General features: G+C 49.4%; 1 protein-coding gene across 1 annotated transcript in view; it reads right to left on the bottom strand.

Annotated features, from left to right (window-relative positions):
• The window catches only part of LOC115108277 (yjeF N-terminal domain-containing 3), an 81,053-nt gene that overhangs the window by 14,266 nt on the left and 39,983 nt on the right, over nt 1-26,804 (bottom strand). The gene's annotated exons all lie outside the window — the stretch shown is intronic.

The following is a 26,804-nucleotide window of genomic DNA, read 5'->3' as shown; positions in this document are numbered from 1 at the left end:
TAGGTATTTACATGGCTCTGAAAGAGGGTGCTGTCAGGAACAAAATGATTGGCACCCTTGATAAAGATGAGCAAAAACAAATGTATATAATAAATAATACAAATACTGAGTTATAAAATATGCTAATTTTTTATTAATATAAATTGCTCAGAGAAAGATTTTTTTTTTTTTAAGATAGGAGTAAAGATTATTGGCACCCCTTTTTTTCAGTACTGCAGCACCCTAACCTTGCGAGGCACCCTAACCTTGCGAGGTTAACGACACAGTCTTTTTCTAAAATGTTTAATGAGATTACAGAAGACATTTGGAGAGATCTTAGGTCATTCCTCCATAGAGAATCTTTACAGATCCTTGATATCCTTCGTCTGCGCTTATGGACGGCCCTCTTCAATTCAAACCAAAGGTTTTTAATGGGGTTCAAGTCCAGGGACTTTTTTCAATGAACTATTTCTTTGTGGATGTTGATGTGAGCTTGGGGTTGTTGTCTTGCTGGAAGATCCACTTGCGGCCAACTGCCAGCCTCCTGGCAGAGGCAACCAGGTTCATGATGCCGCTGACCTTAACAAGGGTCACAGTACCAGTGGAAGCAAAATGGCCCCATAACATCAAAGATGCACCACCATATTTTACCGTAGGTATGAGATACTTTTCTGCATATACTTCTGTTTTTCGACACCAAAGCCACCATTGGTGTGTGTGGCCAAAGAGCTCTATTTTCATGTCATCTGACCATAGCACCACTTGGAGTTTGATAAACGGCATTTACACTTGGATTTGAACCGCTGCATGGTCAATTATGAATTAGGTAGTTGCATGGCTCTGAAACAGGTATATGTAAAAGGCTTAAAGTTAAAACAGACCGTAAACTGATGTCAGTATACTGGGGTGTGCTGTTAAACCAGAGAGGGAAAGGGAGCATTGAAAACCGATCCTACAGTAGCTACATGGCACCGCGTGTGTGCCGTGCCGTATGTGCCTCATTTATGTGTGTATGTGAATTCTGGATGCATTGTTTCTGTGCTATTTGTCATTCTGTGCATGCTGGCTGTGTGACTAATGCTCCTGTATCAGAGCGAGGGAGGTTGGTCTGCTGGTTTGACCTGTCAGGTTTTAGTCTGACTGTGTGTGTCACAGGTCAGGACAGGTGACAGGGACACTGCTACTGATATGTCCCCTCTCATCCACTACGTGAACAGATCCTATAAGGCAAAAAAAAATGGCTTGTGTTGTCTGCACGTGAGCTGCTGTAGGCACACAGCAAGTACAGTATTCCTTATCACACTAGGGACACCTGGTGGAGAGCTGGAGTACTACATCACAACTTTCTCTTGACGATGGAGAACATTATAATCGAAGCATATTGTATGATAGCATATCTAAATAGACGTGTTTATAAGGTGTAACAATTTAACACATTTTATTAGAGTGAGAATTGATCGATGCAGTCACAACATTCTAATAACAACAGTCAGTAATGTCGATGTCCTATTTGCCCAAATGTTCGCAGATAAAAAAATTATGTGTTACCAAGACAACATAGATCCATTTAGTTTGCATGAGTTCAGCAGAGAAAGGGAGAGAGGAAGAGAAGGAGAGAAATCAATCACATCAATATACTGTGGAAGCAGAGGGATCTAACCATTTCGAACCTCTCCAGCTATAGAGCTAACGGTCAGTTTGTGTGTGTGCGTGTTCGCACGCGGGTGTGTGTCACTGCTGCTTGCACATGTGTGTCACGTGTTTGCCTTTAAGGCGGCATTTGTGTTTCCAGCAGGAGTATTTTTGTTTACAGCATAATCTGTGTCAGTTGATGCTTTGCTCTCACACATACAATATAAAGGAGCACAAATCATCTCTTCTTCTCATAACCTTTTTCATCCTCCATTTGTGACTACAGAGACAATCTAAAGCACGTAACAGCATTAGGACTCAATTCAATCCATAGCGTTGAAGATCTGCTTTATAGCGCGATTGACAATTAATGGCAATCGCACAGTCGCAGATATTGCATTCAAGGTAAACGCTGCATAGGTCGGATCAATTGGAAATTACTTTTAAATGTGAACCGCACTACAATGCAGATGTTCTGTGCTATGGATTGAATCGAGCCCCTTGGCAGCTCAACAATGACTAAGGAGTTTGTCTCGGATGTCAAACCTTATTCAGACTTACATCTTATGACGAAACGCTTTAATAGTTATTTCAGGTCCTCAACGGCTGAAAGTCATATGTTGAAAGCATTTCAAACGCAATCACCCTGGCAGACAAACCCCACATTCACATCTCCTAACCAACAAAACAGATGGTGAAAAAAACACAATCCGAAGAAAATAAATAGCCTGCAGGCTAACAACACACAGCCATCATAACCAGAACCTTCATTTCACTGTAACTAGTTGAATGCTAAAGGTTGGCCCAGCGTTCCCTTCTCTTGTGGCTCTAGGATCACTGTGTTAAAACCCACCTCGTCCAACAGGGCTTTTGGCATTTAGCTCAGCCAATAGAGCATCACAGCTGTCACCCAGGGCTAGCCTGGGGCAGACTGCCTGGCTCACTGACACATGATGGTCTTTACAAAGATCACCTTTGTCCACTATGTTGGATGGATGCTCTTATAATAGGACTATAGTACTTTTACAGTATGCTATGGAGTAGAATTTATCCTTGGTCACTGCCTGTAGGGCTAAATAAAATGTAAAGCTAACCCTTGTCACCTTGGTTAGGTGTTGCCCGTAAGCACCAATTTAGGGTCAGCTAACCCTCACCCATAAAACTGACCTCAGATCTGTGTTAGTCTGGGGAACATCATCCTACCCCACTATTTACAGTTCTCTTGGTAGTAAGGAGGTATCACCACTAGGAAGCAGTGTAGAGCATACAGAATGCAAGACCCCTGATCATGGCATCTAGACCAGGCCAAATGGCACCCATATTGAGTGTGCTGGGTCGACAGAATTCAATATAACTTATTGTATCTCTTTAGCTGGGTCAATCATGAGACAGAACTCCCTGTAGTTCATGTTCCCAGTGAACAGAATACACACAGTACTGTAGTCCTTCAAAAAGTATGTGAACCCTTCGTAATTACCTGCATTTTGGCATAAATTGGTCATAAAATTTGACCTGATCGTCATTTAAGTCACAACAATAGACAAACACAGTCTGTTTAAACTAGTAAAGCACAAACAATTATGCATTTTCATGTCTTTATTGAACACAACGTGTAAACATTCACAGTAACAGGGTGGGGAAAGTATGTGAACCCTTGGATTTGATAACTGATTGACCCTCCTTTGGCAGCAATAACCTCAACCAAAGGTTTTCTGTAGTTTTCTGCACAACTGTCAGGAGGAATTTTCAACCATTCCTCTTTATAAAACTTTCAGTTCAGCAATATTCTTAGGATGTCTGGTGTGAATCGCTCTTGAGGTCATGCCACAGCATCTCAATCGGGTTGAGGTCAGGACTCCGAATGGGCCACTCCAGAAGGCGTATTTTCTTCTGTTGTAGTCATTCTGTTGTTGATTTACTTCTGTGTTTTGGGTCGTTGTCCTGTTGCGCTTCAATTGGTGGACATATAGCCTTACATTCTCCTGCAAAATGTCTGAAATAAACTTGGGAATTCATCCATCGATGATAGCAAGCTGTCCAGACCCCGAGGCAGCAAAACAGCCCCAAACCATGACGCTCCCTCCACCATACTTTACAGTTGGGAGGAGGTTTTGATGTTGGTGTGCTGGGCCTTTTTTTCTCCACACATAGTGTTGTGTGTTCCTTCCAAACAACTCAACTTTATTTGAATCTGTCCACAGAATATTATGCCAGAAGCGCTGTGGAACATCCAGGTGCTCTTTTGCGAACTTCAGATGTGCAGCAAAGGTTTTTTTTGGACAGCAGTGGCTTCTTCCGTGGTGTTCTCCCATTAATACCATTCTTGTTTAGTGTTTTACATATCGTATCCTCATCAATAGAGATGTTAGCATGTTCCAAAAATTTTCTGTACCTATTTAGCTGACACTCTGGGATTATTCTTAACCTCATTGAGCATCCTGCGCTGTGCTCTTGCAGTCATCTTTGCAGAACAGCCAGGAGAGTAGCAACAGTGCTGAACTTTCTCCATTCATAGACAATTTGTCTTACCGTGGACTGATGAACATCAAGGCTTTTAGACATACTTTTGTAACCCTTTCCAGCTTTATTCAAGTCAACCATTCTTGATCTTAGGTCTTCTTTTTTCTTTCGAGGCATGGTTCACATCAGGCAATGCTTCTTGTGAATAGCAAACTCAAATGTTGCTGTGTTTTTTATAGGACAAGGCAGCTCTAACCAAGATCTTCAATCTTGACTCATTGATTGTACTCCAGGAAAGCTGAGTCCTGATAGGCTAATGACTTCTCCAAAAGCTATGGGTTCACATACTTTTTCTAACCTACACTGTGAATGTTTAAATTATGTATTCAATATAGACAAGAAAAATACAATCATTTGTGTGTTATTTGTTTAAGCACACTGTTTTTGTCTTGTTGTGATTTAGATCAAGATCAGATCAAATTTGATGACCAATTTATGCAGAAATCCAGGTAATTCCAAAGGGTTCACATACTTTTTTGTTGTTGCCAGTGTAGCAGCAGCAGAGACGGTAACAAGCTGGAGAGTCCCAGTGTTGCACCCCTCCCTTCCTCCCCTGGAGTCTCCATTCATTTCCCTGTGTGTGTGGTGGCCAAAGTGTCCCCATGGTGTGGCGTTGCTCCACGCCACTCAGGCTTTGGCTCAGGGTGCTCAGCTGTGAACAATTGCCTCTTAATGAGGCTGTTTACTTCCACAGCCCCAGCCTGAGGGGAACAGACAGACACACATGCATGTATGCGCCACAAGTACACACAAACACACCACTTCTCAAACACACACTCACTAGCATTTGTATTATTATGAGCAGAGGGCTGCTTGTAAAACACTTTGCTTCCACGTCACTCCAACAACAACATGTAAACGTACAGTAGGGCCTACACACAAAACACACACAATTAAGACTGGGTGGACAACATGACTCAACATCACAACACTCTCTCTAATGCAGTGCTTCCCAAAATGTTTGTCATAATTGGGGAACATCCCACACAATTCTACACATTTTGCCATGTCTGGTATATTCCTGGATTATCTGAGTGATTCAAACATCAAATGGGCTAGAAAGCCAAGCTAAAAAACATTAGCAGACATGGGCTAGTTGATCAAATGGACAATTCTATAAATGGCTCTCTAAGGTCTGCAATGGATGACATGACAAGAGGAAAACTCCTGATGCACTACCCAATTTTCGAAATTACACTTTGTGCATTCTATTTTTACAACTTTCAAGAGTAAATTGAAAGCCCGACTGGGTTAAAAAAATATGTTTTTTTCCTTAGCATTTGTTAATCTCCCCTACCTCTCCACTAGGGCTGACCCCAATTAGTGGACTGGTCAATTAGGCTGTTGGTTGACCGAGACTGTTTTAGTCGAGCAGTATACACTGCTCAAAAAAATAAAGGGAACACTTAAACAACACAATGTAACTCCAAGTCAATCACACTTCTGTGAAATCAAACTGTCCACTTATCAATCAATTTCACATGCTGTTGTGCAAATGGAATAGACAACAGGTGGAAATTATAGGCAATTAGCAAGACACCCCCAATAAAGGAGTGGTTCTGCAGGTGGTGACCACAGACCACTTCTCAGTTCCTCCACTTATCAGGAAGGCTGATGTTTTGGTCACTTTTGAATGCTGGTGGTGTTTTCACTCTAGTGGTAGCATGAGACGGAGTCTACAACCCACACAAGTGGCTCAGGTAGTGCAGCTCATCCAGGATGGCACATCAATGCGAGCTGTGGCAAAAAGGTTTGCTGTGTCTGTCAGCGTAGTGTCCAGAGCATGGAGGCGCTACCAGGAGACAGGCCAGTACATCAGGAGACGTGGAGGAGGCCGTAGGAGGGCAACAACCCAGCAGCAGGACCGCTACCTCCACCTTTGTGCAAGGAGGAGCAAGAGGAGCACTGCCAGAGCCCTGCAAAATGACCTCCAGCAGGCCACAAATGTGCATGTGTCTGCTCAAACGGTCAGAAACAGACTCCATGAGGGTGGTATGAGGGCCCGACGTCCACAAGTGGGGGTTGTGCTTACAGCCCAACACCGTGCAGAACGTTTGGCATTTGCCAGAGAACAGCAAGATTGGCAAATTCACCACTGGAGCCCTGTGCTCTTCACAGATGAAAGCAGATTCACACTGAGCACATGTGGCAGACGTGACAGAGTCTGGAGACGCCGTGGAGAACGTTCTGCTGCCTGCAACTTCCTCCAGCATGACTGGTTTGGCGGTGGGTCAGTCATGGTGTGGGGTGGCATTTCTTTGGGGGGGCCGCACAGCCCTCCATGTGCTCGCCAGAGGTAGCCTGAATGCCATTAGGTACCTAGATGAGATCCTCAGACCCCTTGTGAGACCATATGCTGGTGCGGTTGGCCCTGGGTACCTCCTAATGCAAGACAATGCTAGACCTCATGTGGCTGGAGTGTGTCAGCAGTTCTGCAAGAGGAAAGCATTGATGCTATGGACTGGCACGCCCGTTCCCCAGACCTGAATCCAATTGAGCACATTTGGGACATCATGTCTCGCTCCATCCACCAACGCCACGTTGCACCACAGACTGTCCAGGAGTTGGCGGATGCTTTAGTCCAGGTCTGGGAGGAGATCCCTCAGGAGACCATCCGCCACCTCATCAGGAGCATGCCCAGACGTTGTAGGGAGGTCATACAGGCACGTGGAGGCCACACACACTACTGAGCATCATTTTGACTTGTTTTAAGGACATCACATCAAAGTTGGATCAGCCTGTAGTGTGGTTTTCCACTTTAATTTTGAGTGTGACTCCAAATCCAGACCTCCATGGGTTGATAGATTTGATTTCCATTGATAATTTTTGTGTGATTTTGTTGTCAGCACATTCAACTATGTAAAGAAAAAAGTATTTAATAAAAATATTTCATTCATTCAGATCTAGGATGTGTTATTTTAGTGTTCCCTTTATTTGTTTGAGCAGTGTAGTTTGTTTTTGATGAAAATGAAAAGTGGTCAGTTTGTCACTTTCACGAGGTTTGAGCAATAACATGTTCAACTACTTAAGACATTGACTCTAATCTAGGTTCTGCCTTTAGATTTCCAGAATAATTGTCAAAATTCTCTCATCGACCCTATCTGGTCAGCGGAGTCTGCTTCGGAAGCGTTCTCGGAATATCGCGACGTTGGGCCACTGGGTTTAGAAAGTTTGTGCTATTAAACCTGGTGTCCCTCCTCTCTGTCTTCCTCTCTGTTCCTTCTTTCTGTTCCTCTTCTCTGTCCTCCTCTCTCAACCTCCACTGCCCTCTTTTCGCTCAGACTGTTCTCTCTCTCTCTCTCTCTCTCGCTCAGACTGTTCTCTCTCTCTCTCTCTCTCTCGCTCAGACTGTTCTCTCTCTCGCTCAGACTGTTCTCTCTCTCTCTCTCTCTCTCCCGCTCAGACTGTTCTCTCTCTCGCTCAGACTGTTCTCTCTCTCGCTCAGACTGTTCTCTCTCTCGCTCAGACTGTTCTCTCTCTCTCTCTCTCTCTCCCGCTCAGACTGTTCTCTCTCTCTCTCTCGCTCAGACTGTTCTCTCTCTCTCTCTCTCGCTCAGACTGTTCTCTCTCTCGCTCAGACTGTTCTCTCTCTCTCTCTCGCTCAGACTGTTCTCTCTCTCTCTCTCGCTCAGACTGTTCTCTCTCTCGCTCAGACTGTTCTCTCTCTCTCTCGCTCAGACTGTTCTCTCTCTCTCGCTCAGACTGTAATCTCTCTCGCTCAGACTGTTCTCTCTCTCGCTCAGACTGTTCTCTCTCCCGCTCAGACTGTTCTCTCTCTCGCTCAGACTGTTCTCTCTCTCGCTCAGACTGTTCTCTCTCTCGCTCAGACTGTTCTCTCTCTCGCTCAGACTGTTCTCTCTCTCTCTCTCTCTCTCTCTCAGACTGTTCTCTCTCTCTCTCGCTCAGGCTGTTCTCTTTCTCGCTCAGACTGTTCTCTCTCTCGCTCAGACTGTTCTCTCTCTCTCTCTCTCTCTCTCGCTCAGACTGTTCTCTCTCTCTCTCTCTGACTGTTCTCTCTCTCTCTCTCTCTGACTGTTCTCTCTCTCTCTCTCTCTCTCTCTCTCTCTCTGACTGTTCTCTCTCGCTCAGACTGTTCTCTCTCTCTCGCTCAGACTGTTCTCTCTCTCTCGCTCAGACTGTTCTCTCTCTCTCTCGCTCAGACTGTTCTCTCTCTCTCTCGCTCAGACTGTTCTCTCTCTCTCTCTCTCTCTCTCTCCCGCTCAGACTGTTCTCTCTCTCTCTCGCTCAGACTGTTCTCTCTCTCTCGCTCAGACTGTTCTCTCTCTCTCGCTCAGACTGTTCTCTCTCTCTCTCGCTCAGACTGTTCTCTCTCTCGCTCAGACTGTTCTCTCTCTCGCTCAGACTGTTCTCTCTCTCTCTCGCTCAGGCTGTTCTCTTTCTCGCTCAGGCTGTTCTCTTTCTCGCTCAGACTGTTCTCTCTCTCTCTCTCTCCCGCTCAGACTGTTCTCTCTCTCTCTCTCTCTCTCGCTCAGACTGTTCTCTCTCTCGCTCAGACTGTTCTCTCTCTCTCTCTCTCTCTCTCTCTCTCTCCTCAGACTGTTCTCTCTCTCTCTCGCTCAGACTGTTCTCTCTCTCGCTCAGACTGTTCTCTCTCTCGCTCAGACTGTTCTCTCTCTCTCTCTCTCTCTCTCCCACTCAGACTGTTCTCTCTCTCTCTCGCTCAGACTGTTCTCTCTCTCTCTCTCGCTCAGACTGTTCTCTCTCTCGCTCAGACTGTTCTCTCTCTCTCTCTCGCTCAGACTGTTCTCTCTCTCGCTCACTGTTCTCTCTCTCTCGCTCAGACTGTTCTCTCTCTCTCTCTCGCTCAGACTGTTCTCTCTCTCTCTCTCGCTCAGACTGTTCTCTCTCTCTCTCGCTCAGACTGTTCTCTCTCTCTCTCTCTCTCGCTCAGACTGTTCTTTCTCTCGCTCAGACTGTTCTCTCTCTCGCTCAGACTGTTCTCTCTCTCGCTCAGACTGTTCTCTCTCTCTCTCTCTCTCTCTCTCTCTCCCGCTCAGACTGTTCTCTCTCTCTCTCGCTCAGGCTGTTCTCTTTCTCGCTCAGACTGTTCTCTCTCTCTCTCTCTCCCGCTCAGACTGTTCTCTCTCTCTCTCGCTCAGGCTGTTCTCTCTCTCGCTCAGACTGTTCTCTCTCTCGCTCAGACTGTTCTCTCTCTCTCTCTCTCTCTCTCTCTCCCCGCTCAGACTGTTCTCTCTCTCTCTCGCTCAGACTGTTCTCTCTCTCTCGCTCAGACTGTTCTCTCTCTCGCTCAGACTGTTCTCTCTCTCGCTCAGGCTGTTCTCTTTCTCGCTCAGGCTGTTCTCTTTCTCGCTCAGACTGTTCTCTCTCTCTCTCTCTCTCTCGCTCAGACTGTTCTCTCTCTCGCTCAGACTGTTCTCTCTCTCGCTCAGACTGCTCTCTCTCTCTCTCTCTCCCGCTCAGACTGTTCTCTCTCTCGCTCAGACTGTTCTCTCTCTCGCTCAGACTGTTCTCTCTCTCGCTCAGACTGTTCTCTCTCTCTCTCGCTCAGGCTGTTCTCTTTCTCGCTCAGACTGTTCTCTCTCGCTCAGACTGCTCTCTCTCTCTCTCTCTCTCTCTCTCCCGCTCAGACTGTTCTCTCTCTCTCCCGCTCAGACTGTTCTCTCTCTCTCTCGCTCAGACTGTTCTCTCTCTCTCTCTCGCTCAGACTGTTCTCTCTCTCGCTCAGACTGTTCTCTCTCTCTCTCTCGCTCAGACTGTTCTCTCTCTCTCTCGCTCAGACTGTTCTCTCTCTCTCTCGCTCAGACTGTTCTCTCTCTCTCTCGCTCAGACTGTTCTCTCTCTCTCTCTCTCTCCCGCTCAGACTGTTCTCTCTCTCGCTCAGACTGTTCTCTCTCTCGCTCAGACTGTTCTCTCTCTCTCTCTCTCTCCGCTCAGACTGTTCTCTCTCTCTCTCGCTCAGGCTGTTCTCTTTCTCGCTCAGACTGTTCTCTCTCTCGCTCAGACTGTTCTCTCTCTCTCTCTCTCTCCCGCTCAGACTGTTCTCTCTCTCTCTCGCTCAGGCTGTTCTCTTTCTCGCTCAGACTGTTCTCTCTCTCGCTCAGACTGTTCTCTCTCTCTCTCTCTCTCTCTCTCTCTCTCCCGCTCAGACTGTTCTCTCTCTCTCTCGCTCAGACTGTTCTCTCTCTCTCTCGCTCAGACTGTTCTCTCTCTCGCTCAGACTGTTCTCTCTCTCTCGCTCAGACTGTTCTCTCTCTCTCGCTCAGACTGTTCTCTCTCTCTCTCGCTCAGGCTGTTCTCTCTCTCGCTCAGACTGTTCAGACTGTTCTCTCTCTCGCTCAGACTGTTCTCTCTCTCGCTCAGACTGTTCTCTCTCTCTCTCTCGCTCAGACTGTTCTCTCTCGCTCAGACTGTTCTCTCTCTCGCTCAGACTGTTCTCTCTCTCGCTCAGACTGTTCTCTCTCTCTCTCTCTCTCTCGCTCAGACTGTTCTCTCTCTCTCGCTCAGACTGTTCTCTCTCTCTCGCTCAGACTGTTCTCTCTCTCTCTCGCTCAGACTGTTCTCTTTCTCGCTCAGACTGTTCTCTCTCTCTTTCTCGCTCAGACTGTTCTCTCTCTCTCTCTCGCTCAGACTTCTCTCTCTCTCTCTCTCGCTCAGACTGTTCTCTCTCTCTCTCGCTCAGACTGTTCTCTCTCTCTCTCGCTCAGACTGTTCTCTCTCTCTCGCTCAGACTGTTCTCTCTCTCTCGCTCAGACTGTTCTCTCTCTCTCTCGCTCAGACTGTTCTCTCTCTCTCTCGCTCAGACTGTTCTCTCTCTCTCGCTCAGACTGTTCTCTCTCTCTCCCGCTCAGACTGTTCTCTCTCTCTCCGCTCAGACTGTTCTCTCTCTCTCTCGCTCAGACTGTTCTCTCTCTCTCTCGCTCAGGCTGTTCTCTTCTCTCTCGCTCAGGCTGTTCTCTTTCTCGCTCAGACTGTTCTCTTTCTCGCTCAGACTGTTCTCTCTCTCTCTTCTCTCTCCTGCTCAGACTGTTCTCTCTCTCTCTCTCTCTCGCTCAGACTGTTCTCTCTCTCGCTCAGACTGTTCTCTCTCTCTCGCTCAGACTGTTCTCTCTCTCGCTCAGACTGTTCTCTCTCTCTCTCTCGCTCAGACTGTTCTCTCTCTCTCTCGCTCAGATTGTTCTCTCTCTCTCGCGCTCAGACTGTTCTCTCTCTCTCGCGCTCAGACTGTTCTCTCTCTCTCGCTCAGACTGTTCTCTCTCTCTCGCTCAGACTGTTCTCTCTCTCGCTCAGACTGTTCTCTCTCTCTCTCTCTCTCTCCCGCTCAGACTGTTCTCTCTCTCTCTCGCTCAGACTGTTCTCTCTCTCTCGCTCAGACTGTTCTCTCTCTCGCTCAGACTGTTCTCTCTCTCTCTCTCGCTCAGACTGTTCTCTCTCTCTCTCGCTCAGACTGTTCTCTCTCTCTCTCTCGCTCAGACTGTTCTCTCTCTCTCTCGCTCAGACTGTTCTCTCTCTCTCTCGCTCAGACTGTTCTCTCTCTCTCTCGCTCAGACTGTTCTCTCTCTCTCTCGCTCAGACTGTTCTCTCTCTCTCTCGCTCAGACTGTTCTCTCTCTCTCTCTCTCTCGCTCAGACTGTTCTCTCTCTCGCTCAGACTGTTCTCTCTCTCGCTCAGACTGTTCTCTCTCTCTCTCTCTCTCTCTCCCGCTCAGACTGTTCTCTCTCTCTCTCGCTCAGGCTGTTCTCTTTCTCGCTCAGACTGTTCTCTCTCTCGCTCAGACTGTTCTCTCTCTCTCTCTCTCTCTCTCTCTCCCGCTCAGACTGTTCTCTCTCTCTCTCGCTCAGACTGTTCTCTCTCTCGCTCAGACTGTTCTCTCTCTCGCTCAGACTGTTCTCTCTCTCTCGCTCAGACTGTTCTCTCTCTCGCTCAGACTGTTCTCTCTCTCTCGCTCAGGCTGTTCTCTCTCTCGCTCAGACTGTTCTCTCTCTCGCTCAGACTGTTCTCTCTCTCGCTCAGACTGTTCTCTCTCTCGCTCAGACTGTTCTCTCTCTCTCTCTCGCTCAGACTGTTCTCTCTCGCTCAGACTGTTCTCTCTCTCGCTCAGACTGTTCTCTCTCTCGCTCAGACTGTTCTCTCTCTCTCTCTCTCTCTCGCTCAGACTGTTCTCTCTCTCTCGCTCAGACTGTTCTCTCTCTCTCGCTCAGACTGTTCTCTCTCTCTCTCGCTCAGACTGTTCTCTTTCTCGCTCAGACTGTTCTCTCTCTTTCTCGCTCAGACTGTTCTCTCTCTCTCTCTCGCTCAGACTGTTCTCTCTCTCTCTCTCGCTCAGACTGTTCTCTCTCTCTCGCTCAGACTCAGACTGTTCTCTCTCTCTCTCGCTCAGACTGTTCTCTCTCTCTCGCTCAGACTGTTCTCTCTCTCTCGCTCAGACTGTTCTCTCTCTCTCTCGCTCAGGCTGTTCTCTTTCCTCGCTCAGACTGTTCTCTCTCTCTCCCGCTCAGACTGTTCTCTCTCTCTCCCGCTCAGACTGTTCTCTCTCTCTCTCGCTCAGACTGTTCTCTCTCTCTCTCGCTCAGGCTGTTCTCTCTCTCTCTCGCTCAGGCTGTTCTCTTTCTCGCTCAGGCTGTTCTCTTTCTCGCTCAGACTGTTCTCTCTCTCGCTCAGACTGTTCTCTCTCTCTCTCTCTCTCTCTGCTCAGACTGTTCTCTCTCTCTCTCGCTCAGACTGTTCTCTCTCTCTCTCTCTCTCGCTCAGACTGTTCTCTCTCTCGCTCAGACTGTTCTCTCTCTCTCTCTCGCTCAGACTGTTCTCTCTCTCTCTCGCTCAGATTGTTCTCTCTCTCTCTCAGATTGTTCTCTCTCTCTCGCGCTCAGACTGTTCTCTCTCTCTCGCTCAGACTGTTCTCTCTCTCTCGCTCAGACTGTTCTCTCTCTCTCGCTCAGACTGTTCTCTCTCTCGCTCAGACTGTTCTCTCTCTCTCTCTCTCTCTCCCGCTCAGACTGTTCTCTCTCTCTCTCGCTCAGACTGTTCTCTCTCTCTCAGACTGTTCTCTTTCTCGCTCAGACTGTTCTCTCTCGCTCAGACTGTTCTCTCTCTCTCTGTTCTCTCTCTCTCTCTCTCGCTCAGACTGTTCTCTCTCTCTCTCGCTCAGACTGTTCTCTCTCGCTCAGACTGTTCTCTCTCTCGCTCAGACTGTTCTCTCTCTCTCTCTCGCTCAGACTGTTCTCTCTCTCGCTCAGACTGTTCTCTCTCTCGCTCAGACTGTTCTCTCTCTCGCTCAGACTGTTCTCTCTCTCTCTCGCTCAGACTGTTCTCTCTCTCTCTCTCTCTCTCAGACTGTTCTCTCTCTCTCCCGCTCAGACTGTTCTCTCTCTCTCGCGCTCAGACTGTTCTCTCTCTCTCGCTCAGACTGTTCTCTCTCTCTCGCTCAGACTGTTCTCTCTCTCTCTCTCTCAGACTGTTCTCTCTTCTCGCTCAGACTGTTCTCTCTCTCGCTCAGACTGTTCTCTCTCTCTCTCGCTCAGACTGCTCAGACTGTCAGACTCTCTCTCTCGCTCAGACTGTTCTCTCTCTCTCTCGCTCAGACTGTTCTCTCTCTCTCGCTCAGACTGTTCTCTCTCTCTCTCCGCTCAGACTGTTCTCTCTCTCTCTCGCTCAGACTGTTCTCTCTCTCTCTCGCTCAGACTGTTCTCTCTCTCTCTCGCTCAGACTGTTCTCTCTCTCTCTCGCTCAGACTGTTCTCTCTCTCTCTCGCTCAGACTGTTCTCTCTCTCTCGCTCAGACTGTTCTCTCTCTCTCTCGCTCAGACTGTTCTCTCTCTCTCAGCTCAGACTGTTCTCTCTCTCTCGCTCAGACTGTTCTCTCTCGCTCAGACTGTTCTCTCTCTCGCTCAGACTGTTCTCTCTCTCTCTCTCGCTCAGACTGTTCTCTCTCTCGCTCAGACTGTTCTCTCTCTCTCGCTCAGACTGTTCTCTCTCTCGCTCAGACTGTTCTCTCTCTCTCTCGCTCAGACTGTTCTCTCTCTCTCTCTCAGACTGTTCTCTCTCTCTCTCGCTCAGACTGTTCTCTCTCTCTCTCTCGCTCAGACTGTTCTCTCGCTCAGACTGTTCTCTCTCGCTCAGACTGTTCTCTCTCTCTCTCGCTCAGACTGTTCTCTCTCTCTCTCGCTCAGACTGTTCTCTCTCTCTCTCTCTCGCTCAGACTGTTCTCTCTCTCTCGCTCAGACTGTTCTCTCTCTCTCGCTCAGACTGTTCTCTCTCTCTCGCTCAGACTGTTCTCTCTCTCTCGCTCAGACTGTTCTCTCTCTCTCTCGCTCAGACTGTTCTCTTTCTCTCTCGCTCAGACTGTTCTCTCTCTCTCGCTCAGACTGTTCTCTCTCTCTCTCTCGCTCAGACTGTTCTCTCTCTCTCTCGCTCAGACTGTTCTCTCTCTCTCGCTCAGACTGTTCTCTCTCTCTCTCGCTCAGACTGTTCTCTTTCTCGCTCAGACTGTTCTCTCTCTCTCTCGCTCAGACTGTTCTCTCTCTCGCTCAGACTGTTCTCTCTCTCTCTCTCTCTCTCCTGCTCAGACTGTTCTCTCTCTCTCTCGCTCAGACTGTTCTCTCTCTCTCTCTCTCGCTCAGACTGTTCTCTCTCTCTCTCTCGCTCAGACTGTTCTCTCTCTCTCTCTCGCTCAGACTGTTCTCTCTCTCTCTCGCTCAGATTGTTCTCTCTCTCTCTCGCTCAGACTGTTCTCTCTCTCTCGCTCAGACTGTTCTCTCTCTCTCTCGCTCAGACTGTTCTCTCTCTCTCTCGCTCAGACTGTTCTCTCTCTCTCGCTCAGACTGTTCTCTCTCTCTCTCTCGCTCAGACTGTTCTCTCTCTCGCTCAGACTGTTCTCTCTCTCGCTCAGACTGTTCTCTCTCTCTCGCTCAGACTGTTCTCTCTGTTCTCTCTCTCTGTTCTCTCTCTCGCTCAGACTGTTCTCTCTCTCTCTCTCTCTCAGACTGTTCTCTCTCTCTCTCTCGCTCAGACTGTTCTCTCTCTCTCTCTCAGACTCAGACTGTTCTCTCTCTCGCTCAGACTGTTCTCTCTCTCAGACTGTTCTCTCGCTCAGACTGTTCTCTCTCTCTCTCAGACTGTTCTCTCTCTCTCTCGCTCAGACTGTTCTTCTCTCTGTTCTCTCTCTCGCTCAGACTGTTCTCTCTCTCTCTCTCAGACTGTTCTCTCTCTCTCTCTCTCGCTCAGACTGTTCTCTCTCTCTCTCAGACTGTTCTCTCTCTCGCTCAGACTGTTCTCTCTCTCCCGCTCAGACTGTTCTCTCTCTCTCTCGCTCAGACTGTTCTCTCTCTCTCGCTCAGACTGTTCTCTCTCTCTCTCTCGCTCAGACTGTTCTCTCTCTCTCTCGCTCAGACTGTTCTCTCTCTCTCTCGCTCAGACTGTTCTCTCTCTCTCTCGCTCAGACTGTTCTCTCTCTCTCTCGCTCAGACTGTTCTCTCTCTCTCTGCTCAGACTGTTCTCTCTCTCTCTCTCTCTCTCTCCGCTCAGACTGTTCTCTCTCTCTCTCGCTCAGACTGTTCTCTCTCTCTCTCGCTCAGACTGTTCTCTCTCTCTCTCGCTCAGACTGTTCTCTCTCTCTCTCTCCCGCTCAGACTGTTCTCTCTCTCTCTAAGCTCAGACTGTTCTCTCTGTTCTCTCTCGCTCAGACTGTTCTCTCTCTCTCTCGCTCAGACTGTTCTCTCTCTCTCGCTCAGACTGTTCTCTCTCTCTCTCGCTCAGACTGTTCTCTCTCTCTCTCTCTGCTCAGACTGTTCTCTCTCTCTCTCGCTCAGACTGTTCTCTCTCTCGCTCAGACTGTCTCTCTCTCGCTCTCTCTCAGACTGTTCTCTCTCTCTCTCGCTCAGACTGTTCTCTCTCTCTCGCTCAGACTGTTCTCTCTCTCGCTCAGACTGTTCTCTCTCTCTCTCGCTCAGACTGTTCTCTCTCTCTCTCGCTCAGACTGTTCTCTCTCTCTCTCTCGCTCAGACTGTTCTCTCTCTCTCTCTCAGACTGTTCTCTCTCTCGCTCAGACTGTTCTCTCTCTCTCTCTCTCGCTCAGACTGTTCTCTCTCTCTCTCGCTCAGACTGTTCTCTCTCTCTCTCGCTCAGACTGTTCTCTCTCTCTCGCTCAGACTGTTCTCTCTCTCTCTCGCTCAGACTGTTCTCTCTCTCTCTCGCTCAGACTGTTCTCTCTCTCTCTTTCGCTCAGACTGTTCTCTCTCTCTCTCGCTCAGACTGTTCTCTCTCTCTCTCGCTCAGACTGTTCTCTCTCTCTCGCTCAGACTGTTCTCTCTCTCTCGCTCAGACTGTTCTCTCTCTCTCTCGCTCAGACTGTTCTCTCTCTCTCGCTCAGACTGTTCTCTCTTCTCTCTCGCTCAGACTGTTCTCTCTCTCTCTCGCTCAGACTGTTCTCTCTCTCTCTCGCTCAGACTGTTCTCTCTCTCTCGCTCAGACTGTTCTCTCTCTCTCTCGCTCAGACTGTTCTCTCTCTCTCTCGCTCAGGCTGTTCTCTCTCTCGCTCAGACTGTTCTCTCTCTCGCTCAGACTGTTCTCTCTCTCTCTCGCTCAGACTGTTCTCTCTCTCTCAGACTGTTCTCTCTCTCAGACTGTTCTCTCTCTCGCTCAGACTGTTCTCTCTCTCTCTCAGACTGTTCTCTCTCTCTCTCTCTCTCGCTCAGACTGTTCTCTCTCTCTCTCTCTCGCTCAGACTGTTCTCTCTCTCTCTCGCTCAGACTGTTCTCTCTCTCTCTCGCTCAGACTGTTCTCTCTCTCTCTCTCGCTCAGACTGTTCTCTCTCTCTCTCTCGCTCAGACTGTTCTCTTCTCTCTCGCTCAGACTGTTCTCTCTCTCTCTCGCTCAGACTGTTCTCTCTCTCTCTCGCTCAGACTGTTCTCTCTCTCTCGCTCAGACTGTTCTCTCTCTCTCTCGCTCAGACTGTTCTCTCTCTCTCTCTCGCTCAGACTGTTCTCTCTCTCTCTGTTCTCTCTCTCTCGCTCAGACTGTTCTCTCTCTCTCTCGCTCAGACTGTTCTCTCTCTCTCGCTCAGACTGTTCTCTCTCTCTCTCGCTCAGACTGTTCTCTCTCTCTCTCGCTCAGACTGTTCTCTCTCTCTCTCTCGCTCAGACTGTTCTCTCTCTCTCTCGCTCAGACTGTTCTCTCTCTCTCTCTCAGACTGTTCTCTCTCTCTCGCTCAGACTGTTCTCTCTCTCTCTCGCTCAGACTGTTCTCTCTCTCTCTCTCGCTCAGACTGTTCTCTCTCTCTCTCGCTCAGGCTGTTCTCTTTCTCGCTCAGACTGTTCTCTCTTCTCGCTCAGACTGTTCTCTCTCTCTCGCTCAGACTGTTCTCTCTCTCTCTCTCTCTCAGACTGTTCTCTCTCTCTCTCGCTCAGACTGTTCTCTCTCTCTCTCGCTCAGACTGTTTCTCTCTCTCGCTCAGACTGTTCTCTCTCTCTCTCTCGCTCAGACTGTTCTCTCTCTCTCTCGCTCAGACTGTTCTCTCTCTCTCGCTCAGACTGTTCTCTCTCTCTCTCAGACTGTTCTCTCTCTCTCTCAGACTGCTCTCTCTCTCTCGCTCAGACTGTTCTCTCTCTCGCTCAGACTGTTCTCTCTCGCTCCTCTCTCTCTCTCGCTCAGACTGTTCTCTCTCTCTCTCGCTCAGACTGTTCTCTCTCTCTCTCTCAGACTGTTCTCTCTCTCGCTCAGACTGTTCTCTCTCTCTCTCCCGCTCAGACTGTTCTCTCTCTCTCTCGCTCAGACTGTTCTCTCTCTCTCTCGCTCAGACTGTTCTCTCTCTCTCTCGCTCAGACTGTTCTCTCTCTCTCTCGCTCAGACTGTTCTCTCTCTCTCTCGCTCAGACTGTTCTCTCTCTCTCTCTCGCTCAGACTGTTCTCTCTCTCTCTCAGACTGTTCTCTTCTCTCTCTCTCGCTCAGACTGTTCTCTCTCTCTCGCTCAGACTGTTCTCTCTCTCTCGCTCAGACTGTTCTCTCTCTCTCTCGCTCAGACTGTTCTCTCTCTCTCGCTCAGACTGTTCTCTCTCTCTCTCAGACTGTTCTCTCTCTCTCGCTCAGACTGTTCTCTCTCTCTCTCGCTCAGACTGTTCTCTCTCTCTCGCTCAGACTGTTCTCTCTCTCTCGCTCAGACTGTTCTCTCTCTCTCTCGCTCAGACTGTTCTCTCTCTCTCTCGCTCAGACTGTTCTCTCTCTCTCGCTCAGACTGTTCTCTCTCTCTCTCGCTCAGACTGCTCTCTCTCTCTCGCTCAGACTGTTCTCTCTCTCTCGCTCAGACTGTTCTCTCTCTCGCTCAGACTGTTCTCTCTCTCTCGCTCAGACTGTTCTCTCTCTCTCGCTCAGACTGTTCTCTCTCTCTCTCGCTCAGACTGTTCTCTCTCTCTCTCTCGCTCAGACTGTTCTCTCTCTCTCTCTCTCTCGCTCAGACTGTTCTCTCTCTCTCTCGCTCAGACTGTTCTCTCTCTCTCTCGCTCAGACTGTTTCTCTCTCTCTCTCTGGGCTCAGACTGTCTCTCGCTCAGACTGTTCTCTCTCTCTCGCTCAGACTGTTCTCTCTCTCTCTCGCTCAGACTGTTCTCTCTCTCTCTCGCTCAGACTGTTCTCTCTCTCTCTCGCTCAGACTGTTCTCTCTCTCTCTCGCTCAGACTGTTCTCTCTCTCTCTCGCTCAGACTGTTCTCTCTCTCTGTTCTCTCTCAGACTGTTCTCTCTCTCTCTCGCTCAGACTGTTCTCTCTCTCTCTCGCTCAGACTGTTCTCTCTCTCGCTCAGACTGTTCTCTCTCTCTCTCGCTCAGACTGTTCTCTCTCTCTCTCAGACTCATCTCTTCTCTCTCTCTCAGACTGTTCTCTCTCTCTCTCTCTTTCTCTCGCTCAGACTGTTCTCTCTCTCTCTCGCTCAGACTGTTCTCTCTCTCTCTCTCTCTCTCTCCTGCTCAGACTGTTCTCTCTCTCTCTCTCGCTCAGACTGTTTCTCTCTCTCTCTCTCTTTCTCGCTCAGACTGTTCTCTCTCTCTCTCGCTCAGACTGTTCTCTCTCTCTCGCTCAGACTGTTCTCTCTCTCTCGCTCAGACTGTTCTCTCTCTCTCTCTCGCTCAGACTGTTCTCTCTCTCTCTCGCTCAGACTGTTCTCTCTCTCTCTCGCTCAGACTGTTCTCTCTCTCTCGCTCAGACTGTTCTCTCTCTCTCTCTCTCTCAGACTGTTCTCTCTCTCTCCGCTCAGACTGTTCTCTCTCTCTCTCTCTCTCCTCTCGCTCAGACTGTTCTCTCTCTCTCTCGCTCAGACTGTTCTCTCTCTCTCGCTCAGACTGTTCTTCTCTCTCTCTCGCTCAGACTGTTCTCTCTCTCTCTCTCGCTCAGACTGTTCTCTCTCTCTCTCGCTCAGACTGTTCTCTCTCTCTCTCGCTCAGACTGTTCTTCTCTCTCTCTCTCTCTCGCTCAGACTGTTCTCTCTCTCGCTCTCTCTCTCGCTCAGACTGTTCTCTCTCTCGCTCAGACTGTTCTCTCTCTCCAGGCTGTTTCTCTCGCTCAGACTGTTCTCTCTCTCTCTCTCTCAGACTGTTCTCTCTCTCTCTCGCTCAGACTGTTCTCTCTCTCTCTCTCGCTCAGACTGTTCTCTCTCTCTCTCTCAGACTGTTCTCTCTCTCTCTCGCTCAGACTGTTCTCTCTCTCTCGCTCAGCTCAGACTGTTCTCTCTCTCTCGCTCAGACTGTTCTCTCTCTCTCGCTCAGACTGTTCTCTCTCTCTCGCTCAGACTGTTCTCTCTCTCTCTCGCTCAGACTGTTCTCTCTCTCTCTCGCTCAGACTGTCTCTCTCTCTCGCTCAGACTGTTCTCTCTCTCTCTCTCGCTCAGACTGTTCTCTCTCTCTCGCTCAGACTGTTCTCTCTCTCTCTCGCTCAGACTGTTCTCTCTCTCTCTCTCTCCCGCTCAGACTGTTCTCTCTCTCGCTCAGACTCTCTCTCTCTCTCTCTCTCCGCTCAGACTGTTCTCTCTCTCTCTCTCCCGCTCAGACTGTTCTCTCTCTCGCTCAGACTGTTCTCTCTCTCTCTCTCTCAGACTGTTCTCTCTCTCTCTCTCTCTCTCTCCTCAGACTGTTCTCTCTCTCTCTCGCTCAGACTGTTCTCTCTCTCTCTCTCTCTCGCTCAGACTGTTCTCTCTCTCTCTCTCTCGCTCAGACTGTTCTCTCTCTCGCTCAGACTGTTCTCTCTCTCTCTCGCTCAGACTGTTCTCTCTGTTCTCTCTCGCTCAGACTGTTCTCTCTCTCTCTCGCTCAGACTGTTCTCTCTCTCTCTCTCTCTCTCCCTGCTCAGACTGTTCTCTCTCTCTCGCTCAGACTGTTCTCTCTCTCGCTCAGACTGTTCTCTCTCTCTCTCGCTCAGACTGTTCTCTCTCTCGCTCAGACTGTTCTCTCTCTCTTTCTCGCTCAGACTGTTCTCTCTCTCTCTCTCTCGCTCAGACTGTTCTCTCTCTCTCTCGCTCAGACTGTTCTCTCTCTCTCGCTCAGACTGTTCTCTCTCTCTCTCGCTCAGACTGTTCTCTCTCTCTCGCTCAGACTGTCTCTCTCTCTCGCTCAGACTGTTCTCTCTCTCTCTCTCTCTCGCTCAGACTGTTCTCTCTCTCTCTCGCTCAGACTGTTCTCTCTCTCTCTCCCGCTCAGACTGTTCTCTCTCTCTCTCTCTCTCGCTCAGACTGTTCTCTCTCTCTCTCAGACTGTTCTCTCTCTCTCTCGCTCAGACTGTTCTCTCTCTCTCGCTCAGACTGTTCTCTCTCTCTCTCTCTCTCGCTCAGACTGTTCTCTCTCTCTCTCTCTCTCAGACTGCTCAGACTGTTCTCTCTCTCTCTCGCTCAGACTGTTCTCTCTCTCTCTCGCTCAGACTGTTCTCTCTCTCTCTCTCGCTCAGACTGTTCTCTCTCTCTCTCGCTCAGACTGTTCTCTCTCTCTCTCTCGCTCAGACTGTTCTCTCTCTCTCTCGCTCAGACTGTTCTCTCTCTCTCTCGCTCAGACTGTTCTCTCTCTCTCGCTCAGACTGTTCTCTCTCTCTCGCTCAGACTGTTCTCTCTCTCTCTCGCTCAGACTGTTCTCTCTCTCTCTCTGTCTCTCTCCCGCTCAGACTGTTCTCTCTCTCTCTCGCTCAGACTGTTCTCTCTCTCTCTCTCTCGCTCAGACTGTTCTCTCTCTCGCTCAGACTGTTCTCTCTCTCGCTCAGACTGTTCTCTCTCTCTCGCTCAGACTGTTCTCTCTCTCTCTCTCTCTCTCTCTCCCGCTCAGACTGTTCTCTCTCTCTCTCGCTCAGACTGTTCTCTCTCTCTCTCGCTCAGACTGTTCTCTCTCTCTCTCTCGCTCAGACTGTTCTCTCTCTCTCTCTCCCTTTCTCAGACTGTTCTCTCTCTCTCTCGCTCAGACTGTTCTCTCTCTCTCTCAGACTGTTCTCTCTCTCTCTCTCTCTCCGCTCAGACTGTTCTCTCTCTCTCTCTCGCTCAGACTGTTCTCTCTCTCTCTCGCTCAGACTGTTCTCTCTCTCTCTCGCTCAGACTGTTCTCTCTCTCTCTCAGCTCAGACTGTTCTCTCTCTCTCTCTCTCAGACTGTTCTCTCTCTCTCTCGCTCAGACTGTTCTCTCTCTCTCGCTCAGACTGTTCTCTCTCTCTCTCGCTCAGACTGTTCTCTCTCTCTCGCTCAGACTGTTCTCTCTCTCTCTCGCTCAGACTGTTCTCTCTCTCTCTCGCTCAGACTGTTCTCTCTCTCTCTGTTCTCTCTCTCTGACTGTTCTCTCTCTCTCTCGCTCAGACTGTTCTCTCTCTCTCTCTCTCTCGCTCAGACTGTTCTCTCTCTCTCGCTCAGACTGTTCTCTCTCTCTCTCTCCCGCTCAGACTGTTCTCTCTCTCTCTCCTGCTCAGACTGTTCTCTCTCTCTCTCAGCTCACTGTTCTCTCTCTCGCTCAGACTGTTCTCTCTCTCTCTCAGACTGTTCTCTCTCTCTTTCTCGCTCAGACTGTTCTCTCTCTCTCGCTCAGACTGTTCTCTCTCTCTCTCGCTCAGACTGTTCTCTCTCTCTCTCTCGCTCAGACTGTTCTCTCTCTCTCTCGCTCAGACTGTTCTCTCTCTCTCTCTCTCTCGCTCAGACTGTTCTCTCTCTCTCGCTCAGACTGTTCTCTCTCTCTCTCTGTTCTCCCTGCTCTCTCTCTCTCTCTCTCCGCTCAGACTGTTCTCTCTCTCTCTCGCTCAGACTGTTCTCTCTCTCTCTCTCTCAGACTGTTCTCTCTCTCTCTCGCTCAGACTGTTCTCTCTCTCTCGCTCAGACTGTTCTCTCTCTCTCTCTCTCTGTCTCTCTCTCTCCGCTCAGACTGTTCTCTCTCTCTCTCAGACTGTTCTCTCTCTCTCTCTCTCTCTCAGACTGTTCTCTCTCTCTCTCTCCCGCTCAGACTGTTCTCTCTCTCTCTCTCTCGCTCAGACTGTTCTCTCTCTCTCTCGCTCAGACTGTTCTCTCTCTCTCTCTCTCTCCCGCTCAGACTGTTCTCTCTCTCTCTCGCTCAGACTGTTCTCTCTCTCTCTCGCTCAGACTGTTCTCTCTCTCTCTCGCTCAGACTGTTCTCTCTCTCTTCTCTCTCCGCTCAGACTGTTCTCTCTCTCTCTCGCTCAGACTGTTCTCTCTCTCTCTCTCAGACTGTTCTCTCTCTCTCTCTCGCTCAGACTGTTCTCTCTCTCTCTCGCTCAGACTGTTCTCTCTCTCTCGCTCAGACTCTCTCTCTCTCGCTCAGACTGTTCTCTCTCTCGCTCAGACTGTTCTCTCTCTCTCTCGCTCAGACTGTTCTCTCTCTCTCTCGCTCAGACTGTTCTCTCTCTCTCGCGCTCAGACTGTTCTCTCTCTCTCGCGCTCAGACTGTTCTCTCTCTCTCGCTCAGACTGTTCTCTCTCTCTCACTCAGACTGTTCTCTCTCTCTCTCTCTCTCTCTCTCTCTCTCTCGCTCAGACTGTTCTCTCTCAGACTCTCTCTCTCAGACTGTTCTCTCTCTCTCGCTCAGACTGTTCTCTCTCTCTCTCCCGCTCAGACTGTTCTCTCTCTCTCTCTCTCTCTCTCTCCCGCTCAGACTGTTCTCTCTCTCTCGCTCAGACTGTTCTCTCTCTCTCTCGCTCAGACTGTTCTCTCTCTCTCTCGCTCAGACTGTTCTCTCTCTCTCTCGCTCAGACTGTTCTCTCTCTCTCTCTCGCTCAGACTGTTCTCTCTCTCAGACTGTTCTCTCTCGCTCAGACTGTTCTCTCTCTCTCTCTCTCTCGCTCAGACTGTTCTCTCTCGCTCAGACTGTTCTCTCGCTCAGACTGTTCTCTCTCTCGCTCAGACTGTTTCTCTCTCGCTCAGACTGTTCTCTCTCTCTCTCAGCTCAGACTGTTCTCTCTCTCTCTCTCGCTCAGACTGTTCTCTCTCTCTCTCGCTCAGACTGTTCTCTCTCTCTCTCGCTCAGACTGTTCTCTCTCTCTCTCGCTCAGACTGTTCTCTCTCTCTCTCAGACTGTTCTCTCTCTCTCTCTCGCTCAGACTGTTCTCTCTCTCTCTCTCTCTCCCGCTCAGACTGTTCTCTCTCTCTCTCCCGCTCAGACTGTTCTCTCTCTCTCTCTCTTGCTCACTGTTCTCTCTCGCTCAGACTGTTCTCTCTCTCTCTCACTCTGACTGTTCTCGCTCTCTCTCGCTCAGACTGTTCTCTCTCTCTCGCGCTCAGACTGTTCTCTCTCTCTCGCTCAGACTGTTCTCTCTCTCTCTCAGCTCAGACTGTTCTCTCTCTCTCTCGCTCAGACTGTTCTCTCTCTCTCTCGCTCAGACTGTTCTCTCTCTCTCTCTCGCTCAGACTGTTCTCTCTCTCTCTCTCGCTCACTGTTCTCTCTCTCGCTCAGACTGTTCTCTCTCTCTCTCAGACTGTTCTCTCTCTCTCTCGCTCAGACTGTTCTCTCTCTCTCGCTCAGACTGTTCTCTCTCTCTCTCGCTCAGACTGTTCTCTCTCTCTCTCGCTCAGACTGTTCTCTCTCTCTCTCGCTCAGACTGTTCTCTCTCTCTCGCTCAGACTGTTCTCTCTCTCTCTCGCTCAGACTGTTCTCTCTCTCTCGCTCAGACTGTTCTCTCTCTCTCTCGCTCAGACTGTTCTCTCTCTCTCTCTCGCTCAGACTGTTCTCTCTCTCTCTCGCTCAGACTGTTCTCTCTCTCTCGCTCAGACTGTTCTCTCTCTCTCTCTCGCTCAGACTGTTCTCTCTCTCTCTCACTCAGACTGTTCTCTCTCTCTCTCTCTCGCTCAGACTGTTCTCTCTCTCTCTCGCTCAGACTGTTCTCTCTCTTCTCTCTCTCTCTCTCTCTCTCGCTCAGACTGTTCTCTCTCTCTCTCGCTCAGACTGTTCTCTCTCTCTCTCTCGCTCAGACTGTTCTCTCTCTCTCGCTCAGACTGTTCTCTCTCTCTCTCGCTCAGACTGTTCTCTCTCTCTCTCTCGCTCAGACTGTTCTCTCTCTCTCTCGCTCAGACTGTTCTCTTTCTCTCTCTCGCTCAGACTGTTCTCTCTCTCTCTCGCTCAGACTGTTCTCTCTCTCTGTTCTCTCTCTCTCGCTCAGACTGTTCTCTCTCTCTCTCTCGCTCAGACTGTTCTCTCTCTCTCTCTCTCGCTCAGACTGTTCTCTCTCTCTCTCTCGCTCAGACTGTTCTCTCTCTCTCTCTCTCAGACTGTTCTCTCTCTTCTCGCTCAGACTGTTCTCTCTCTCTCTCGCTCAGACTGTTCTCTCTCTCTCGCTCAGACTGTTCTCTCTCTCTCAGACTGTTCTCTCTCTCGCTCAGACTGTTCTCTCTCTCTCTCTCTCTCTCTCGCTCTGTTCTCTCTCTCTCTCTCCGCTCAGACTGTTCTCTCTCTCTCTCCCGCTCAGACTGTTCTCTCTCTCTCTCTCTCTCAGCTCACTCTCTCTCTCTCGCTCAGACTGTTCTCTCTCTCGCTCAGACTGTTCTCTCTCTCTCTCGCTCAGACTGTTCTCTCTCTCTCTCGCTCAGACTGTTCTCTCTCTCTCGCTCAGACTGTTCTCTCTCTCTCTCGCTCAGACTGTTCTCTCTCTCTCGCTCAGACTGTTGTCTCTCTCTCTCAGACTCTCTCCTCGCTCAGACTGTTCTCTCTCTCTCTCGCTCAGACTGTTCTCTCTCTCTCTCGCTCAGACTGTTCTCTCTCTCTCTCTCTCAGACTGTTCTCTCTCTCTCTCGCTCAGACTGTTCTCTCTCTCTCTCGCTCAGACTGTTCTCTCTCTCTCTCGCTCAGACTGTTCTCTCTCTCTCGCTCAGACTGTTCTCTCTCTCTCGCTCAGACTGTTCTCTCTCTCTCGCTCAGACTGTTCTCTCTCTCTCGCTCAGAATGTCTCTCTCGCTCAGAATGTTCTCTCTCTCTCTCGCTCAGACTGTTCTCTCTCTCTCTCGCTCAGACTGTTCTCTCTCTCTCTCGCTCAGACTGTTCTCTCTCTCTCTCGCTCAGACTGTTCTCTCTCTCTCTCGCTCAGACTGTTCTCTCTCTCTCTCGCTCAGACTGTTCTCTCTCTCTCGCTCAGACTGTTCTCTCTCTCTCTCGCTCAGACTGTTCTCTCTCTCTCGCTCAGACTGTTCTCTCTCTCTCGCGCTCAGACTGTTCTCTCTCTCTCTCGCTCAGACTGTTCTCTCTCTCTCTCTCTCCCGCTCAGACTGTTCTCTCTCTCTCTCGCTCAGACTGTTCTCTCTCTCTCTCGCTCAGACTGTTCTCTCTCTCTCTCGCTCAGACTGTTCTCTCTCTCAGACTGTTCTCTCTCTCTCTCGCTCAGACTGTTCTCTCTCTCTCTCGCTCAGACTGTTCTCTCTCTCTCGCTCAGACTGTTCTCTCTCTCTCTCGCTCAGACTGTTCTCTCTCTCTCTCGCTCAGACTGTTCTCTCTCTCTCTCGCTCAGACTGTTCTCTCTCTCTCTCGCTCAGACTGTTCTCTCTCTCTCTCGCTCAGACTGTTCTCTCTCTCTCTCGCTCAGACTGTTCTCTCTCTCTCGCTCAGACTGTTCTCTCTCTCTCGCTCAGACTGTTCTCTCTCTCTCGCTCAGACTGTTCTCTCTCTCTCTCGCTCAGACTGTTCTCTCTCTCTCTCGCTCAGACTGTTCTCTCTCTCTCGCTCAGAATGTCTCTCTCTCGCTCAGAATGTCTCTCTCTCGCTCAGACCGTTCTCTCTCTCTCTCACTCACACACAGCCGGTCTCCTTAATTTCTCCCTGTAGAACCTTGCATTAGCATTAAGATAAGCGCATAATGACATTAAATGTGATTAAGTGGTGCAACAGCAAAAAGGGTTCAGTCATAAGAATAAAGGCGACCGGGGAAATAGAATATTGGAGTTTAGCAGCACTTAGAGACTGATGAGAAAAGCTGTGGAATTGCTTCCTCTGCTGAGCACTCAAGAAGTTCCTGGGTTAAAAATCATGGAGGCTAGCGCAGTGTTTCCCAAACTCAAACAAAAGAGAAATGGAACAGAGAGAAAATGTAGCAATTATATAATGAATATCATGCAATTCTACTCATTCGGCCATAGGGCAGAGAGAAACATTTGCAGCTCATTTCCAGTAATTCTACATATTTAGCCATGGTGTGAAGATAAATGTTTGCAGTTTTAAAGCTAGCTATGACGTATGCCATGTTAATATTTGAGTGGGAGTGATT

The sequence above is a fragment of the Oncorhynchus nerka genome, linkage group LG24, assembly GCF_034236695.1.
Source record: "Oncorhynchus nerka isolate Pitt River linkage group LG24, Oner_Uvic_2.0, whole genome shotgun sequence".
Lineage (NCBI taxonomy): Eukaryota > Metazoa > Chordata > Actinopteri > Salmoniformes > Salmonidae > Oncorhynchus > Oncorhynchus nerka.
This window is presented reverse-complemented; position numbering and strand designations above follow the sequence as displayed.